Source organism: Triticum urartu, chromosome 7A (genome assembly GCF_056163025.1).
Source record: "Triticum urartu cultivar PI428250 chromosome 7A, HENAU_Tu73, whole genome shotgun sequence".
NCBI classification, from domain to species: domain Eukaryota; kingdom Viridiplantae; phylum Streptophyta; class Magnoliopsida; order Poales; family Poaceae; genus Triticum; species Triticum urartu.
In genome coordinates, this window is record NC_141879.1 from 149,679,063 (window position 1) to 149,700,996 (window position 21,934).

Sequence of the window (21,934 nt, forward strand, 5' to 3'; positions counted from 1 at the left end):
ATATGGTGTTTTGGATATCTCAGTATGGACTGCAAATGGACTGAAAATGAGTGAACAAACACATTGAATAAAATATATACATCCGATTCAGGAAGAAAAGTTAGAACATTTTACACTTGTGAACGGATGGAGTAGTTTTAATGAGTTTACTTAAAATATTTATATGTAACATTTTGTTATTTTTGGAGTATAGAGTTGCCAAATTTAAATGTTGTTGAAATGTATATACAAATTAAATTTTAATTTTGATATGCTAGTTTTCTAGCCCAGTTAATGCAATGTTACTGAACTCATCCTTTGGGAAGTTACAAAATATGTTTTTTGTGTGACGTGTTAATCTAACCATTATTATGTTTTTTCATATATATTTTTCTCTAATACGATTTTTCATGAAAAGACATCATTTCATGGAGATATCAAGGGATGTGTTGTTTTCACAAAGGGGCGCCTTTTCACCAACGGATGAGTCTTCCCCGTAGAGACATCTTTTCATCATCTCTTTACCAAGGGGCGTGACAGTTTGTAGGTTGAACCGCCAACAGTTAATGAACTTGATTGATTCATGATATAATCTTAAAATTGTTCTTTTTTTGGGTGACATGGCTTGACGGGAATGTTGCACTAGGATTTAGTTTTAGAATACAGAGGCATGACAGGAGAGGTGTGAGTAAGAAACCGCGAGTGGTTAGTACATGCATGAATCATCTTAAATAGTAATTCTCAACACCCCTCCTAATCACTGTCCATCCTTATTATCATACATTTTCTCGTTCAAAGTCTCTTTCGAAAAACATGTGAAAAATATGAGGAGATATACATAATATGTGTTTCTCCGTTCGTCGTAGCAAATAAATCTGTCTTGCTCTTCAATACGGTAAGGTTGGATGTCTTGAGATTTGAGTTACCTTGGTGCAATCTCTCGAGAGCACCCCCAAGCCCCCTTTGTGGTATCGTAGAGTAGATGCGAATGTGATTGTAGATGACCGGATCAACACTCTTAGTAATCATATACAGAGCAAGAAAGTTAAATTGCCTAGCCCTTGTTTCCAGGGAGTTGATTAGAACGATCCACAGGGGAGTAACCACCCATGATTATTTCCCAAAGCCCATAATTGGCACCATAAAGATGATAACTCATCAAGACTTCCCAACAAACATAATTCTTAGAAGCAAGAGTAGGTGGAGGGCTATATCAATAACATGAGTGTCGTGTGGAAGTACATGGTAGAGATGCCTTAGTTGAGTGTAGGCTTCCTTATCAATCTCATTACAGACAGTGTTCGGCGCGGTGGTTGGCTTGATGTCCTTTGATCAAGTACATCATGCTTCCTTTCTAACTCCAAAATTTTCAACTCGAGTTCGACATTCTCTTCGGGCATCTTTGCTCTCTATAGAGGTGAAGTTAAACAACAAGAGAGAGATCTTGCGCTAATACCAATTGAAGGATCAAAGATGTCATAAATATCAACTAGAAGGGGGGGTAAATAGGTGACTACCAGATTAAATTCTTTTCTTAGTTGCTTTTGGAGACTAACATGAGAATATAAGTTCACTAGAAATGCAACTAGGTAGTACAACCCTATATGATGTGTTACAACAAGCTAGCAGGGTACGCAAAAGGCAATACACAAGCAAGTAATAACAAAAAATAAAGTTGGGGTTAAGAGACAACCAAAAGTGGTGAAGACAGTGATGTAATCCGAAGTTCACACACTTGGAGGTGTGCTAATCTTCGTCGGGGAGGTGGGAACAAAGAATTCTCCCACGCCAATGAATGTCTCACCTTCTTCTCCGAGAACCTCAAACAACGAATCTTTAAGTTATCTTCCACCAGGGGTAGCTCTTGGGGCGAGCTCCAACCTTTATAAACGAGCCCGGGGCACAATCACACGACTTGGATGCTCCCGAAAAACAACAACCGTCTAGCGTTCCATACAACCCCAAGTGTAACAAGATTTGCTGGATCTTGCTAGGAAGTTAGAGACCGAGATGGGTAGGGGAGTAACCGAGAGAGAGAGAGAGAGAGAGAGAGAGAGAGAGAGTTCCACAGGGTTGTGTAGCATCCTAATCCATCCTCCAATGTTGACGGAAGCAGGATGTAGCGCTGGTCGGCCGCACGCATCACACACGTGCCTTCTCATCCTCCTATCGATAGGAAGAAGACGACCATGGCCCTCCAGGACGAGCTGGGCCAGGCCATGTATAGGATAAATGTTTCCTACCACCAGTGGTAGTTACCCTCACGTTAGTTTTTGTATGTTGTGTATAGTATCTATCAGAACCGAAAGTATTTATGTGTAGTATGTAGTATATAAGAATATATCGTAGTATATATATCCTACTTTTTAGGTAGTATGTACTATTTTTTTAGTATATTGTTTTATACGTACATATATGAAGGTATTTTCAAAATTTATGAAAAATTATGGACTCACATGCAATTTTTCATATAAGTTGCTATGAAACACCTTAGATATAGTATATGATAATTTTTAGGATGATAAAGTAGTATATATACTACCACATGATATATGGGACATGTGGAGTAACTACCCTGGGTGGTAGGATGTCTGGAAGAAATGAACCTTTCCAAGTGCATAATACATATTTCAAGATTTTTTTGTTTATATTTTGTATTTTCTATGAATGTATACCAACTTCAAATACCTATGGATTAATTCCAATATCCAAAGAATATTCTTTAATAATCCCAGAAAATAGGGTGGGATCCATGTAAATTATATGAGCTCATGCATTTTGGATTATTTTGTTTTGGACTTTTTATTAGGGTTCTCCCTTTTAATTAATTTCGAGGCTTTGGAATTCCTTCAATTTCAAATTAAAGGAATTTAATTTTGATGCATGCTATACTTAGCTATCCTGGTACATTTCCAGTAACTAGGGTTTGTGAAAGTATTATTGTGCCTCATTAAAAACCTTATGCTAGTTCGTTTGCAAAACAACAACAAAACACTTTTTTGTGTAGAACCTAAATGCAGGTTGATTTACAAGCATGAAATCCATCTAGCCATGTGTACTGATGGGTTCAAAATTAAAAGATACACGCAAAAATTGTATCTACGACTTACTTTTATTATGGAACATCCTCTAAAATTGATATGGGTTAAAGTACCTGAAATGAAACAAACATGTAACATTGTTACTATACATGAGGTGTACTTTCAAAATCTAGAACAACTAACTTCCCTAACCCATTTTAGTCAGGATCTACGTACAATTTTCTACACATTGGCAATATTATGTTCTTCGTTGTCTTATGTAAGGAACGAAGAAAGAAATAAAGTAAATTATTTGCTCCAGTCAAAATTACCACAACATAAGCTTTTTCCAATATTTTTTTTGTGCCCAAAGCAACACACCAGCTAAAAGACGGAGGAGTTTATTGTGCAAGAAGGCTGGATCGCGGGCTCCCACGGCTGAACAAAATAATACTCATATTTTCAATGTTAAGTGATCCTTATGATCTTACAAATCACTCTCAAAAGGCCCATTTGAATATAAGTGGTGTTTTTGCAGTTTGATTTTAGTTAGACGCCACAACTATCCATAACCTACTTGTGTACTTGGAGTCAACAATGACAAAGAGAGATCAAGTAGAAGACGAACATATAGTTGGAGCCTTGGAGGTTTATCGATCGGTAATTGGGTAGAATGATGAGTTCAGTGTAGAAGTATCAATCCTGACATATTGGAAGCTGATGAGATGAAGCCACCAATAAGGGTGTGTATTATATATCAACAACATAATATAAAAACTAATTAGTTAAGGGGACTTTAAAACAATATGTGCCATATTTATTCTTAGGAGGTTTCCACTTGAGAATGTTCAACATTGATAAGTCTTGATTGAAAGGAGAATTTTCTTTGGGTCTAAACTTTCAGAAAAATATCCTTTGGATATGAGTTCATGTATTCAAATACGAGTACATTTTTGTGTTGTCTATATAGTAATTGTTTACTATTTAAAGGACTATGACGATGACACTAAAGAGTACTGATGATCAACTGAGCGGAATTGGTGGTGACGTAGCCATAAAAGATTATTTGGTTCAAAATATGTACCCCTTCTACTAAATCAACGACAATCAATATAGATTGTAGGGAGTAGTAAACTAGTGATGAAATAAATTGTTTATACTACGTGACATCTGAGCCACATAGCCATGCTACACCCAAGTAACTTAGTCGTTAGTCATGTTACATGACAGAACAAATACATGTAAGTGAGAGTTATGAACATCTTAATCAAATAGCGGTGAATAGAAGGAAGAGCATAAAAGTAGATTGAAATACCACTACGTGCTTCAACTAGACGGTGTTGTAGAATGCGCTGACATGATAATTTTCAATATTTCATAATATATTTTTTGGACGCCTGAAACCGCGAGGGAAACCTCTCGGTAATTCGCTATTAATTAACAAAGCACAAAAGGTCCCTCATATGTGATATTTTATAATAATCATTCATGCATAAGTCATAATGATTCAAAATATTTACCGTGGGTAATATCTACTTAAAATGATATTTAAAGTGACTATAAACTTTATTCTGTAGAACTCCATATTTTCAGTATCTCTGAAATCATAATTTTACTTTTCGGATGAGTTGAATACTCTACAGGCGAGCCCTTACACTTTCGAGGGCCACATTGCTAGTTGAACAACATTTTTTTTTGCACTCGAGATTCATTGCTTATTCCGGTTTTCTTTCTTCTTGAGAAAAAAGGCGATCCCACCAACAGAGACTAGCCTTCGACGTCGTCCTCTCAGTTGTCAGTGGTGAGGAGGGGGGGTGGCGAATCCCACGTGTGTGGATCGTGTAGCTTAGGTTTTAGGGCCCTTGCAGCTTAGATTTTTGGTCATTTGACATCTTGCTTAGGTGACGACAATGGATGCATTGTATAAAGAAGCTCGAGATCCTTCCTCGACAAGGCGTTTTGCTCTATGGTCGATGATGGGTTTGGAAACTAGTCTGCTCAACCGCAGGTGGTGTGGCGTCGATGACATCCTTGTGGTGGACTTGCGTCCTCGGACTCCGCCGCCACGACGATGTTCGCTAGCAGCAACACGGAGCACGAGAGGTTGTTTAGGAGCGGGTGCCGACAGTGATCTAGGTTGGCGGCAACTGAAAGACGGTGGATTCGTGGTTAAAGACTGGCGGGTCGGGTTTCCTCCTCTGATGTTGTCGCGCGGTGGTGTTAGATCTGAAGTTTGATGGTGTCAGGGGTGTTGCCCCCGCCAAATTGTTTTCAACGATAATGGCTTCATCTTTGACGAGCTAATTTGGAGGTCTGAATAACTGCATGTCGATGATGGAGCCGCGCCGGGCTCGGGTAAGGAGTTCTTTTTTGTCCCATTTTTTGTGGCTGTTGTAGTGGTGCCGGAGTCAGGTGACGGTTATTGGCATCAAACTGAAGGGGTTCTTCAATCTTGATTGTAATTTTCTTTTTGATTGCATTTTTTGGCTATTGGTAGGGTTCTGTTGTCATTTCAGTTTGTCAGGTCGACATCTGTGTGGTTTGAACCTTACTCTTTATTTTACGATTGAGACATGTGTTGCCTGAAAAAAAGAACAACAACAAAATTCAACTCTTGGCAAAAGGGCGTCCTTTCCTCTTTGAGATCCCATCCCATATGTCAAAAGTAGCATGGCAAAATGTTCACATTCCCATCCAAGGTGCATGTATTGGCATCACTGAAAGCCCGAAATTCACGTGGGCGGCCGAAAATGCTAACATTGCACCCCCGTTATTTCCCTTTCAGGAATGTCACAAAAGCCATGGCAACTTTCTCAAAATGAAGAACGGGCCAACTGCGGAAATCCGTTGGTGCTCCCCAGAGCGCACGCTCCTGCCCGCGAAAAGTATATTTTAAAGTGTGAAAAATTTTAAATAAAAATTTGATGCATACATCTTGATATTATATATGTGTACGCCAAGTTTCGAAAAAAACCGCCATTTTTTGTGGCTTATGCAAAAAAGACAAAAAGATGTCTTGTGAAAAGCGTTTTTTAACACCAGATTTTTTCATTTTCACACGCGACACATAGGCCCTGTTTGCATACTCTAACTCAGTTAGAGGTTAGAGTTAGATTCTAACCCTGAACTAACTCAAACCAAAGAGATGTTTGAATTAGATTGAAAATAAATACTCTTTCTCAATCATTTGACTACTCTAGACCCTATTTCCTGCCGGATTTGGTGTGGCCGGCTCTTGTGTGGCCTCCTCCCACTCACAATTGACATAAACAAACGATCTTTACAAATCAAGGGTCCAAAACATGATAAATTTTATTTTGTTCATACAAATGAGATGTCCCACTCAAATATACAAGTCGCCAGACAAGCATGCGGTTCCACTTTTACATAAGCATTTTATAACAACGATTGTGATACACAGGACATGAGTACTTTCATTTTAGGCAAAGCAATGTAAGTAAATAGAAATAACAAAGAACAACCTCAGTCCCCACCTTTGTTCACATGCCTGTATTGCAACCGTTTAGCAATGATAGTAGAATACGAAACGCAGCAAAAGGAATTGAGGTACAAAGTATCCTATAAAATCCAAGCATCACAAGTCACTTAATTAGGACAATAATAAGCATGAAGGTTTGCTTTCCTTCACCACCTGAATCTAAACAATAGCACAAAGCACACTCAACATTGCATGTATAATAGTCTTCCTTCTTCAGGAAATTCATGAAATAGATTGGCCATCTAGCAACCAGAGCACATTAACGAAATTACAGAAATTCATGAAATAGATTGGCCATCTAGCAGCCAGAGCAACCAGAGCACCTGAGCAAGGAGGAGGGCGAGCGGCGGCCGGAGGAGGGTGAGCGGCGACCGGAGGAGGGCGAGCGACGGCTGGTGAGGAAAGAGAGGCGCGAGCGGCGGCCGGTGACGAGGGAGCGGCACGAGCGGCAACCCGAGGAGGGCGAGCGGGGCCGCAGGAGGGCGCTCCCGGGGTTGCGGTGGCGCGGCGCTGCGCTTGGGCGAGCGGCGCGATGGGGAGGAGTCATGCAAGGTGGGTGGGAAGAAGGGATCTGGTGCAGGAGGGGTAAGTTTTTTTACTATTTTTTTAGTGGGCCTAAGAAAACTAACCCAAATAAGCTCCTCTAGTGTGGGCTAGTTTTTTGAGTGGGTTAGATACAACTAACCCAAACTAACCCATCATGTTTGAATCCTTTTGGGTTATTTGAGCCCCAACTAACTAAAACTAACTCTAACTTAAGGATCCAAACAGGGCCATAAATTGTCGGTTTTTTGCGAAACGACTTTGTGAGCATGTAGAATATCGAGATTTACACGCCAAATTTTGTTTGAAATTTTTTTGCCATTTCAAAATATATTTAAAACATATTTTAAAACCAGGAGCGCACGCTCCCATGTTCCAAAACGCCACTCTCGGGCCAACTAGTTTTACTACTTACAGTACCTAAGAAGTAAGAAGTGAGATATAAGAGCAACTCCAAAGGGCCGACCCATTTCATCCGCCTGTGTTCGTTTGGGTCGGCGTAGACAAAAGTGACGGCCCAACGGGCCGACCCAAACCCAAATCACGTCCGTGTCGCATCCGCGCCGGCGCATTTGCGGCCCAAATTTGCGTCCCAAATGCGTCGGTGCGGACGTCGAACGGACGCTTCGCGCGCCTTCCCGCTGTCCGCCGCGTCCCCACATGACGGTCGTCCAACTACCCGCTGCCCACGCGGTCAGCTTAATTTATGACGACGGACCCACGCGTCAGCGACGACGCTCGTCCTTTTTTAAGCCGGCCGTGCGGCGGGGCCGTCCTCATCCAAACTCGCCGTCCACATCCGCCATCCTTTGCTCCCTCGTCGCCGGTAAACCCTAGCCACCACAACCACAGCGAGATGGGCCTCTTATCCGGCGCCAGCGGTAGCAAGGCCAAGGGCAAGTCCCCCGCCACCCCTTTCCTTCGGCGCCGGCGTCTCGCCGGCAGAGGCAGCGCGTGAACGTGCCAGTGCACCAGGCGGAGTGGCACTGGCAGCACCGTCAGCCTCTGCCGTATCCCGACGTGACGCTGCCGCACGACTGGCATCTGGATCCAGATAGGATTCCAGTGCCGGCGCCGCCGCGGTCGGCTCGTGCTCACGCGGAGGAGGTGCGGCGCCGGCGGGCGCTGCTGACGCCGGAGCAGCGTCGTGACCCCACCTACGCAACCGACTCGCCCAACTGGGCGAGTTGGTTCGCCTTCGATCACGAGGAGGCGAGGCGACGGGGCGTGCGCGAGGTCGACAAGAGATCGCCGCCACCGGCGCTCGTCGTCCGCGAGGAGGACCAGGCGGCCCTTGCGGCCGTCTGCCGGGAGAGCGAGGAGGATGAGCGGCGCAGGGTGGAGGCGGTGGAAGAGGAGGCTCGATACGAGGCGGCAATGGCGTAGGTGATAGCGTGGTGCCGTCGGTGGCCCCGCCGTCCCGCATCGAGCGCTACTCCTGAACGGGAGTAGTGCGCGAGTGGGTACGCGCGCCGCCGGTCTGGATGGGAGCGACGCCGGCGCAGGAGCAGGCGTACCTCGAGCACTGGCGCAAGATCAGGGTGGCCGAGGAGCGCCGCGACGGCGAGTACCTCGAAATGCTCGAGCGCGACCTCGAGGAGGAGTAGCGGCCGAGGAGGAGGCACTCCAGGCCGCGGCTGCACAGGCAGCCGCACTCCCCCCCCCCCCCCCCCCCCGCGCGCGCGCGTCGGCCCAGCCCGACATGACGGCACTCTGAAACACGGCGTTCGCCTGGGCCGGGACGGCGCCGACGACGACGACGCCTAGGGCAGCGCGCCACCTCGTAGTTTAGGCTGTTTTTATTCTTTTTAAATGTAAATGTGGACACGTGGAACGTGGACTCTTGCCGGCCTTCGTGGCCGGCTTTAATGTTTAATTAATATGTATTGTTTTTTTTTAATATGCATACATTCATTTTTTTTTCGTCGTTCAAATGGGTTCAGACCAGCGTTGGGCACACGCGCTGATCCAAATGCGGAAGCAAAGTACGTCTGGCCGATCCAAACGAATAAAAAACGAATGAAATCGCCGTCCGTTTGGGTCGGTCCGTTGGAGTTGCTATAATGGAATCTCATTTCTACGAAACAGGCCATCCGATCTGCAGTTTTTGTGATCTCTGCCAAGGATCTGGCACGCGGCGATTGGTAGCTCTGTGCGGTAAACAGGTCTGCCTGAGATTCACGACGGTGATGTAGTAGTAGGCAGGCCAAATAAAATCAGAACGCAAAGGACAAGCAACGAGGCTTGACAGTTGACATGACCCGGGTGCCCTCGCGGACAGCTGCGCGCGTGCGCGCGCGCGCCGCGCGTCACACACGTACCGCCCGCGCGCTCTTGGCCCCGGGCCCCGGCTCACCGCGGGCAGGGCACCTCGCGGTGGTGGGTCGGCGCTCCGCCTGTGCGGAACAGAGGCGATCGACGGCCGGCCGTCAGCTCTCGCACGCGCGCGCCCGGCCCTGTCGGCTCACACGATCCGCCGATGCAGCGACCTACCTCGTTCGTCCTCATCCTGAAGCAGCGATCGAATCAAGCCGCTCATTCGTGACCCACCGCCACGGTCGTCTACACCGCACTGCACCGATCGACCGGTCTGGCTTGAGATTCACTTGAGAGAGAGGTGAGCAGCAGCAACAGTCCACGTCGAGGCCAGAGCGTTCGACATGTCGCATGCGTTCCGTGTCCCGTCCCTGTTCACGGTCAAAAAACACGCTCCCTGCCTGCCCTCTGTGTTCCGTCTCTGTTCATGGCCGGATGCTCTCCGGAAGAAAACAGCAGATAGCTCACTGTTGAGCAACACTAGCTAGCTAGGCGGCGATGACCGGCGCCGAGTTCCGCGGCAGTACGTGGCTGGGTGCCCCTGTGCACGCGAGGGCGACGGCGACGTCTTCGCGTACTGCACGCGCGCACGCACGTACCCCGATCGTTGGGGCGGCGTCTCTACCGTCTCATGTACGTACGGCTAGGCAGCAGTACGTACGTGCCTTCCGTGTTAAATTATTCATTTATCAAGCACAGCCCACGACCGACCACCGCGTCACCGGGGGCGAGGGTACGTGCGGCCGTGCTGGCCGGCGGTGGGTATCACCTTGCAAGTTGCCGGGCGAGCACCTGCGCCACTAGCCGGTGCCCGATCGATCGGCCCGGGGACCCTATGCTGCGGCTCGCCAGAGGGAATAGATAAAGAGCGTGAGACGGTCGGTGCGGTGCTCGCCGTCCTTTTCTCCCTGTCCTTTGGCCGGCCGGCCCTGATGCCATTGCGTAGGTGGACGACGGGGGTTAAGGCCGGCCGGGGTGGTTACTGTTTGCAGAGAGGTCGCCTGGACCGGCGCTCCGGGGCCCGGCGGCGATCTGGACGCGCTGATCGCTCTGCGTCGCGGAATGAAAAGACGAGATGTGCGTGTGCGCTTGACGGTGGACTGGGCATGCGTGATCAGAGGTCAGATCAGGGCAGATCGTTCAAATCACCGGCGCCGTTCCGGGACGTCGAAGGGACGTCGGGCTGAGTTCGGACGACACGTTCTTTCGTTTAGTCAGGGTCGTAGGGCGCCAGGGGCCAAAAGTCGGCATGCCGATCTGGGTTTTTGTTTGGAGAGTGGACTATTTTTTGCGGGGTTGGAGAGTGGATATTATTGTTCCGCAGAGCTAAAAAGTTGTTGGTTTTTGAGTTTAATTTACTTTACACACTGGCCATTTTTCAAAATCTTTGTCCTCTTTTGTTATCGTACGAGTTTTGTATTCAGGACGATGTTTAGCGAACTGACTTATGAATAGTTATTTGGGAGATGTTAGAATTTAATTAATATTGTTATTAAGGAGATAATCCTCTCTTGTGTAACTGCTCGTGCGTTGCCAATCTGGCAACGGTCTCGACTGTTCCCTCGCCCCCCCCCCCCCCCTCGAGTGGATGCGCCCCTCTACTTGCGTCCCCTCCAGTTGTATGTAAGGGTTGATCATTAAGGAAATTGATACTGGTTGGATTTATTTACATCTCTCAAGATTCTACTCGTACCTTGCTGAGTTTTAAAGATATCCACATTGGTTTCTATGTTGAAACTCATGAAGTGAGTGAGGTTGGAAGCCTACTCATGACTCGGCTCAAGGGATTTGCAAGAAATCCTAGAGCAAATGTCCTCTCTATATTTTGGATTGTACTATAGATACATTAAATTGGATATGCTTTGGGCATATAAGATAATTTTCTAGAATCTTGGTAAGTTCAAGATATGGCATGGTTGCCTTGGTCATCCCGGTGTTGGGGCAATGAGAAAATTATTGATGGTTCCATTGGACACAATCTAACGGGTGTCAATTTTACCTATTTCGCCAGTTTTTGTATGCACAAAATGTGTAACTGGGAGATTAATCGCATGGCCATGCTATATTATGAGAAATGATGTGCCACTAGATTTCCTTCGATAGGAGATATGTGTGATCCAATTCAACCGTTATATGGAATATTCAGATATTCCATAGTGCTTTCGAATGCATCGGTAAGATGGTCCAATGTGTGTCTTACTTTTATATGGAACCATGCTTTTACAAACATGATTGCTCAGATCATTAATTTGAGAGTAAATCACCCCAAGCACGGGATAAATCCATCAGAATGGATAATGCTATGGAAGTTAGTTCATGAGCATTTGATGGTTACTACCTACATTTAGGCATAACTGTGCAGCATATTGGTACTTTGTGTACATACCCACTTATCAAGAGGATTAAGTTGATATCAAGATAGCTCCTACTGAATTATAGTCTCCCAACATTTAGTTGGGCACATGCAGTTTGACATACTGCATAGTTCATACAAATTCGACCAACTGCATATTATATGGTCTCCCCTTGCAGTTAGTACGTGAAAATCATCAAGTATTTCTCATCTGCGATAATTCGGTTGCATTGGATACGCACCGATTTCACCACCGCAACATACATATATGGGCCCTCATAGATAAATGGGGATCTATGTGAGGTACAATTCTCCGTCAATCATAAAGTACCTAAAGTCTCTTGAATGAGACTTGTTTATGGCCCGGTACGTTGTTTGTATTTTGATCATTTTTCCGGCATTAAGGGGAGATAAGAACCACATTGAATGCCAGGAAATAGAATGAGATGGTAATAGACATCTAGTCCTTTGGTCCACGTATGAATGAATCTGAACTACAGGTTCAGAAGTTTCTAAATTTGCAAAGTACCGCAAATAATCTGTCAGTTGCATTTACTGAGTATAAAGGTGTCACAAAGTAAAATGTTCCCATAATGAATGTGTCAGGAAGAGAGGATGTGACCCATCGGTCCACTTGGCCTCGTCCAAGGGGAATGAGGAATCCTCAAACAGTAAATGCAGGTCAACTTCATGTTGATATTCAACCTAGGGTTGAAGGACACCTGAAGGATGTTGGACACATCCAGGACCCCAGCATGAGTGCGCACACAAATTTGGTGTTGGGACATCGGAAGACCTTCACTCAGTTGTCGTGGGAAATCACAAAGAGTCAAAAGGTATTGATGAAATCTCCACTATGTATATGGATCCGGAAGAATCATATAATAAAGACTACATTATGTCAACATTTATTTCTCCTCAAGAATTGCAAAATACCTTGGATTGGATCTAGAACTTAAGCCCATGCATGACTGAGTGTCTTAGACGCTCTGGTTGATCCAAAGGAAGGCAACAATTGAGGAGGCGCTCGCTCTAAAGAAGAGGGGGTATTGACCTGATCAGTAATATCCACTCCTCTGAATTTGTTTCCTAGGGGAGAAAATGGGTTTTTGTTCATGTGAGGAATGAAAACAATGAGGTGGTGAGACATGAAGCGAGGCTTGTAGCATGGGGGTTCACGCAGAGACCCGTCATCGTTTAAGATGACACATAATCTCCTATTATGAGTGGAGTAACGTTCCGATATTTGATGTCACTGGTAGCGAATAATGAATTTTCATATCCAACCGATGGATGTTGTGACTACGTAGTTGTATGAGTCACTTGATTTGAATATCTATATGATAGCCCCTAAGGGAATGAAGATGAAGATTTCGAATTAAATCGCAACATGTGTTGCGTAAAGCTTCAGAAGTTCTTTTATGGCTTGAAGTAGTCGGGATGGATGTGGTATAACCGGCTGAGTGAGTTCCTTTGTTAGAAGGATTACTCAAACAATGATGATTGCTCATGTATGTTCATGAAGAAATCTGAAGCAGGATTTTCTATTGTTTCTGTGTATGTTAATGATCTGAATATCATTGGAACTACACAAGTACATGAAACCGGCAAATCATCTTAAGACGGAGTATGATATGAAAGATTTGTTCGAGACCAAACTTTGCTCGTGTTTGGAACTTGAGTGTATTCCTTTGGGAATACTTGTTCATCAGTCCACATTTATCCATAAGATATTTGAATACTTCAATATGGATAAATCATATCCATCAATAACTATGGTTGTCAGATCTCTGGATAGAGATTAAACCCATTAAGACCTAAGGGCAGTGATGAAGAGATATTTGGACCTGAGTTTCCATATCTCGGTGTAATGAGAGCACTAATGTATCTAGCAATTGCACCAGGCCTGGTATATTATTTGCAGTGAATTGATTGGTTAGACATAATGCATCACCAATAAAAGGTATTGGGTTGGTGTGAAGTATAATTTCATATAGCTTTTGGACACGAGATCTTGGTTCATTCTATGAGAAAAAAACAAGATATGACCATGGTTGGATATTGTGATGCTGGGTTTATATCACCCCCCCATAATCCTAGATCACAGACTGGTTTTTGTCTCCTTGAATGAAGGTGTGACCTTCTCTCGGATGTCAAGAAGACAAACTTTAGTGGCTGCATCCACTAGTCATTCTGAAATTATTGATTTGTATGAATCATCACATAGATGTATGTGACTTTGTCAGAATGATGAACTTTGTTGAAAGTTCAAGAGGGATTGGTTCATTGGAACTACCCACTATTATCTATGAAGATAATGTTGTTTGTATTACACAGATTTAGATAGGTTATAAAGAGCAACATTACAATGTGTATTGCTCTGGATTTTTTAGCTCCAGGAGTTGCAAAGAAACGGGGAGCTAAATATCTTGCAAATAAAGTCATGTGATAATTTCGATGATTTGTTCATAAAGTCTTTATCAAGTTCTTCATTCTAGAATTCTATTAAAGAGGTTGGTATGATATGACTTTGTGAATGCAAGGTTCAGGGGGAGTGTACTCCCATATGATAACCTGTTTAAAATCTTTGGATCTTAGATATTGTACTCTTTTCTTTTATGAGTTTTTCCTGAATGGTTTCTCATAGAAGGTTTTTAATGAGGAAATAGTAATACAAGCATTGTGACATGTCATTTTCTCCTTATTTTCCCACTTGGTTTTTGGAAGGAGTTTTCATGACATATTATGCATATCTCCTCATATTTTTTCCCGCCGGGTTTTTTGAGGAGAGTATTTCAAGGATGATCATTCACAAGGATGAGCAAGGATTAGGGGGAGTGTTAAAATTTAATTAATATTGTTATTAAGGAGATAATCCTCTCTTGTGTAACTGCAAGTGCTTTGCCAATCTGGCAACGGTCATGACGGTTCCCTCGCCCCCCTCGAGTGGACGCACCCCTCTACTTGCATCCCCTCCAGTTGTATATAAGGTTTGATCATTATGGAAATTGGTACTGGTTGGATTCATTTACATCTCTCTTGTTTTTACTCGTATCAGTTTCTACCGGTATTATTTACTCCCTTTGTATCAAAATATAATATAAGCCGCTTTTTGACACTATGATCAAAATATAAGGCGTTTTTGACACTATGATAGTGTAAAAAAAATGCCAACGGATGCCGAGCTCGAGTGAGCTCTTTTTCAAAAAAAAATGGTGTGAATAAATCCAAATTTATTTGTGAACACATGTGCACATGTATACTACGTATGTGCAAATTCTCACATCATTATACTTTTACATGTGGCGTACAGAAAACAAACATGCTTTTTTTAATGGGCCTTTTATTTTTGTCATTGGGCCGGAATCCATAGACTTTTTTTCAGATATTTTGAAACTTTTAAATATGTTTTTTGATATTTTCAAAATACCGAGCTCATTGGAGCTCGGCCTCCAAAACTTCCGCACCCCCCAAAAAAAATCTTATATTAGGGAGTACCTTGTGGCCATTTGATCTCATTCCTCCTCTCGATCTCCTGTAAAGCATCACACCACTTATCATATTTGGCAGAAGGCACATGGCCAAACATACTACTCTCTCTGTCTCAAAATGAGTTGTTGATTTAGTACAGTTGTACTTGTACTAAATCAGCAACACTTAGTTTTAAACAAAGGGAGTACAGAAAATCTACAATAATTTCCTTCCAAAAACAACAAATTACAAGTAATAAAGTGTTTGAAGAAAATACCCCCACCTTGCTTCTGCATCGCTTGACGACACGTCATGAGCAGATTGCCGCATTGAAGAAGGAGGTGCCAAAATGGACGAGAGTATAATCCCAACTCCTATGGAGAGTAGGGGGACACAAACCTCACAAGTTCATGAAGTCTGTTTATGTCTAAGCTTCATTGGAAAGAGATATGAGTGAAAAATAAAAACACACCATAACATCATCTCCACCGGTGACGTGGACAAACACTAACCGCACCAGACCGAATAGATGCAATTGATGCCATCCTCTTACTCATCGACCTCTACTTTTTTTATCCAGTACCAACATTTTTTAATACATGTTTAAATACTTTACAGACATAATTAATAATTTTCGCAAATATATCCTTTTGATGTCTACTTTTTTATGAACTGTACATTTTTCGTACACATCAGAAACATTTTCTGCACATGTTTAACATTATTTGTGAACATTTTCCATACATCTTGTAATTTTTTCGTATAGATAAAAAACAGGGAAAAAAGCCTGGAAAAACTGGAGAGGGACCGGAAAACTCGAAAGAAAACACAATATATAACAAGACAAAACAGTCACACATGTCAAAATGTGTGCGTGCTCACGTCCCGAACTGGGCTGGTCCACTTACATGGCTCTGCAGGTGATGCCACTTTGGGTTCGCTTCAAGCTACACACAATCTCGGCCATCGCTTACGGGCGCACCTATGTCTTGCTTATAGCGAGGCGTAGGGCAGCCTCGCCTGAAAGAGAGCGCGAGATGTGCTGGCCTAGGCGTGCGGGACACCACAGGTCAGAAGCCACAAAGTCAGTTTTTTTCTGTGCCAGTATGTTACATGTGAAATATGAATAGAAAACATGTTTCTCATGTATACGAAAAATGTATGCAGAAAATACACAATGTATATGAAAAATTTGATCATCTATTACAAAATATTAATCAAGCATTTGAAAATATTAATCAAGTATTTTAAAATGTTAATCCAGCATTCGAAAAATGTTAAATGTGTATAAAAACGTTTGACATATAGATAAAAAATATACCAAAAAATATAATGTGTATGAAAAAATGGTGATCGTGTATTAAAATTATTTTAAACATGTATAAAAAATGTACCTATATACGAAAAAGGTACAATGTACATTAAATAAAAGTAGACATCAAAATCATATACTTAAAAAAAGTTGATTCCGTTTTTAAAAAGTTAACCATCTATCAAACAATGTTCCTGGCATATACAGAAAATGTACATTATGTATGAAATGGTGTTTATTGCCATTAAAAATGTTCACCTTGTATTGAAAAATATGGACCATTTACTCAGAAAATGTTAATCTTGTATTTTAAAGATGTTAAACGTGCATTGACAGATGATTAGATATATACCAAAAATGTATATTGCGTATAGAAAAAATTATTCGTAAAAAAATATAAGTTTTGAAAAAATATTAATCATGTATTTGGAAAATGTGAACATATGTATAAATATGTTTTTGATGTATGCGATAAATGTTGAATGTGTACTGATTTTTTTAAACATATGTTGAACAAAAAAGAAACCGATGAAAACTGACAAAGAAACATAGAAAAACGGAGAAACCAAATAAAAATAATAATAATGAAAACTAAAGAAAACCAATGCAAAAAATGAAAGCAGAAAAAGAAACAAAGAAATACAAAGAAGCCCAAAGAAAACCAAAAATGAAGAAAGAAGGAAAAGCAAAAAAAAGTGAAACCGAGAAAAAACCAGGAATAAAATGAAGAAAACTAGTGAAAAAACAAAGGAAAAAGAAAAACTATGAAGAAAACAGATGAAGAAACAAAAAACCCGAAAGAAAAACAAAAATAAACTAAAAAGGAAGAGAAAATGGATCGAACACAACTACGAGTGAGTGCGCAAGAGCAAACTAGCGAGCGAGCGCTCAGAACGGGCTTGGTCAGTATTGTACAGTAGACAAAAAAGTTTCAGGCAAGCCAGAAGCTGATCTCACTATGAGCGAGAAATAGTTCTCGTGGTCTTTCACTGTGGCACATTGTTGGGCAAATACAAATGAGTGAGGAATTGCGGCCGGCCCAAGTAGCAGTAGTGCTTTCCCGGTTTTGGGTCTTGTCGGTTTGCGGAAAGTTTTAGAGCTAGTTTGGTTTCTGTCCACAGATTCATGCCTGGGCAATGATGGTGCCTGGCGTGGACATGGAAGCTCGATATTTTTCTGTCTGGTTAGGCAGCCTAGCATGACAACTGTTTGGTTCTAGCCTGGCCTGGAAAGCTATTAGAGCATCTCTAACAGCCGCGCTAAGCGCCGCGCGCAAAAAACCTGTTTGCTGCGCGCGCTTCGGTTGGTTTAGCGCGCCCGCCTGCGCTGGCTCCAGCAGCCGCACTATAATGCAGTCGCGCGCGCCGATCCAGCAGAACGCAAAAATACAGCACGCGCGCACCGCACAAACCACATATACATGTATTATGAGCAAAAATGATCAAACAAACAAAATAAATCAACAATAAATAGTTCAATTTCGTTATCATTACAACTCAAACAAATAGTTTATCGTTCAGTACAATAAATGCAATAAACACAACAAATAGTTCCTGAACAATACAATGTCGAATGTAGATATCATTATGCTCTTTGTCGTCCATGCCATGCCCACCACTCTTCAATCAAATCATTCTGAAGTTCATTGTGCGTTGCGGGACGCCGAATGGCATGATAGGAGGCAATAAAAGGGGCTACCCTTTCAGCCCCCCGTCGCACTCGCACGGGATATCCCAAGAGCTCATACTGTGAGTAGTCTAAATCTTGGCCACGCTCATTCTCGATGATCATGCTGTGCATGATCACACAAGCGTGCATGATGTACCAAAGCATTTTTTGATCCCAAAATCTAGCCGGTCCTCTCACAATAGCAAATTGGGCTTGCAAAATCCCAAATGCTCTCTCCACATCTTTTCTAGCCGCCGCATGAGCATTGTGGAAGTCAAGATTTTTCTTACCTTCCGGCTTTTTCAACGGCTTCACGAAGGTTTGCCATTTTGGATAGATGCCATCCGCTAGATAATAGCCATAGTTGTACGTACGGCCATTTGCTACAAACTGCACCGGTGGAAACTCACCGTTTGCAATCTTATTCATCAGTGGTGACCGGTTGACAACATTGATGTCATTCAAAAATCCAGTCATTCCAAAGAATGCATGCCAAATCCAAGTCTCCTGATCGGCCACCGCTTCAAGGATTATAGTGGAACCCTTTTTTTGGCCGTGGAATTGCCCATGCCATGCCTTTGAACAATTCTTCCAACTCCAATGCATGCAATCTATTGAGCCAAGCATGCCAGGAAAACCGCGAGCTTTGTTCATCGCCAATAGCCTTGCGACGTCTTCAGCATTGGGAGATCTCAAATACTCCTCGCCAAACACTTGCACAATTCCCACTGCAAAGCGCTTGACACACATGATGGCTTGGCTCTCACCCATAGCCAAGTGATCATCAACAAGATCAGCCGGTATACCGTATGCCAACATACGCAAAGCGGCTGTCACCTTCTGAAAGGTGCTATGCCCGAGCTCTCCGGCGGCATTCCTCCTTTGCTGAAAAAAACGGTCATGGCTTGCTAGTTTCTCTGCAATGCGCCTGAACAACTCGGTGCTCATCCTAAACCGGCGACGAAAATACGACTCGGGGTATATGGGATTCTCCACAAAATAATGCCTGATCAATCTGTTGTGGGCATCGGTCCTATCCCTCCAAATTTTCTGCCGACCCATAACCGAACCACCGTGCTTCGGGTTTTTTTATATATGCATAGCCAGGATCATTGCAAGATCCTCCTCCTCTTCCATATCAAATTCTTCTTCGGAAGAATCATACGACGAACTCATCTACAATGTTCAATACTATACTATAAAAACTACAATTCAAAACATGCATCAAATTCATGAAGTTTGAGCAATACATACCTTGTAGGCGTGTCGGTGTACTAGAGTAGGGGTACCCTAGTATCCCGAACTTGTGCACGGGCAGTCGCAGCATCCCGCGGCAAGGCTTGCCGGGTGACCGCCAAGGTCCTCCGTGGTTTCTTTGGAGCCGTTCAAGAACAAAGTATCCAAGTCAAGACCCCGGCAAGAGGAGCTTGCCGGGAAGGCCAACCAAGGCACCTCAAGACCCCGGCAAGAGGAGCTTGCCGGGAAGACCGCCCAAGGCATCTCAAGGAATTTGCCGTGGCGCGCCACGCGTCCCGGCAAGGCCCGGTGAGCGACAAGCTCCCGGACGCGACAAGACAACGACCGTGGCAAGGCGCTTGCCGCGGCAAGCCATTACTCCGTGCCCGCGCTCCAGCACATCCACCAACGTGTCGCTCTGGGACCCTTCCCAGCGTACGTGGCGGGAGGCTGTGCAGCCAGCGGTGAGCGGTGGCAAGCGGCGCTGACAAGATTGCTGCCGTGGCGAGCGGTGGCGTCCCTGACGGTCCCTTTTACACTGTTTAGGCGACGCAGACGGGCATTTAAGGCCCTTGTCCCCTGCCGTCAGGGTTAGGTATGATACACTGTAGCAGGTGGATGTACCAACCGCAGCACCTTTCCCTTTTTTGCCCTTGTCTACGTTGCCACCTGTCGGTGACCCCTTGAGCATATAAAAGGAGGCCCGTGCGCAACATAGAGGGGGCGTTAGCTGGTTCGAACACTCACGCTCGGTCTCGTTAGCTGCTGAAGTGTACCGTAGCACTTCGCGCTCCCGAGCAAGAATTCAATACAAACCACAAAGCAGGAGTAGGGTTTTACGCATCCGTGCGGCCCGAACCTGGGTAACTGCTCGCGTGCTTCGCCTCGATCCGCTCTTTGCGCGACCTCCGCCCCCGCTGAACCGAAAGGGACTCGGTCCGCCGGTCCCATAGGTGCCCGTGGATCAGTACCCCGACATCTTTGGCGCGCCAGGTAGGGGGCGTCGAAGTTGTGTGAACCAGATCCGGTGTGCACGCGAGCTAGATCTTCATCATCTTCATCGACATGCCGCCGAAGAAGAAGGCTTCGGAGGCGGCTGCTCCGTCCGCCCCGCTACCACCGGAGCAAACGGCTGATGGGGCGGACGTCGGCGGAAGAACGAGCGTCGACGAGGGAGCTCACGGTGCTGCCAGGTCCAAGGACAAGGCTGCGCTGCTCATCGGCGGCGTAGCCGGCTCCCACAACGACCGGGCGCACTCCAAGGCCTCGGCGTCCGTACATGCACCGCGCCCATCTCATGAGGTGCGGGACCGGCAGCGTCACGGTGCTCATAGTACCATGCGTTTGCTGGACCAAGATTGAGCTGGTAGGTCTCGGAGTGCTCCAGACCAGCATGCACACCAACATGCTGGCACGAGCGAGGCGCGGTCGCCTGGACGAGATACTGCTCCTTCTAACATAGTTAGGAGTCCGAGCATATCCCGCTCCTCGCACCGTTCGCCACCACCACCCGCCACTGCAGCAGAAGCTTTGGCGCGAGCTCAACTGCTCCTTGACTACCCTCCAACAGCGGACAAGATCGACAACTGGAGGGCCACCATCCAGAGTCTCATCGGCTTCGCCAATGGCGACACTCAGCGGCAGCCGAGCACGTCTCAGCCGCGGCAAGTTAGCCAGGCACGAGCCGGTGGTGACAAGACCGGTGGGGGTGCAACCTCTGTGCACTCTCCACCTCGAAGGCCAAGATCGCCGACTCACCGGATCCACCTCGACAGCGACTCCACCGCGTCGTCAGATCCGCGAGCTCGCCGCGATCAGCGCCAAGTTCTTCACGAACGACAGCAAGAAGACGCTCGTACTCGCATCGAGCGCCGAAGAGAAGCGCGACGTCAATCAGACCAGTGCGCTGGGCCCTCTGTCGACATGCATGCGCCAGGGGAACCAGGCGACTTGCCGTACGCGGTAGGTTGCCCTGCGTTCACCCGTGAGCTGCGGCAAGTCCAGTGGCCCAGTATGAAGAATTTCAAACCAGACATACCGGAGAAGTACGACGGCAAGTCGCATCCGTCGGAGTTCCTCAGCATCTACACCATCGCGGTGCAGGCTGCCGGGGGACGGGATGACAAGATCCTTGCCAACTACTTCCCGCTGGTGCTCAAGCCCAACGTCAGGTCCTGTCTCATGCACTTGCCGGATAACTCCATATCCTCTTGGGCAGACCTATGCCATGAGTTTGTCGGCGCCTTTACAGGCGGCCACAAGCCTCATGGCCAAGAGAGCGACCTTCATCTACTCGCCCAGAAGGAAGGAGAACCTCTGCGCAAGTATATTCAGAGATTCAGCCGTGTACAGCACAACATCCCAGATGTCCACCCCGCCGCGATCATCAGTGCGTTCCATCAGAACGTGCGTAACCGCAGGATGCGGGAGGAGATGGCGATGTGCAAGATCAGAGACGTCAGTGAGCTGTATGCCCTGGCCGACAAGTGTGCACGTGCTGAAGAAGGGAGGAAACTCCTCGGAGAGAATATAGGAGC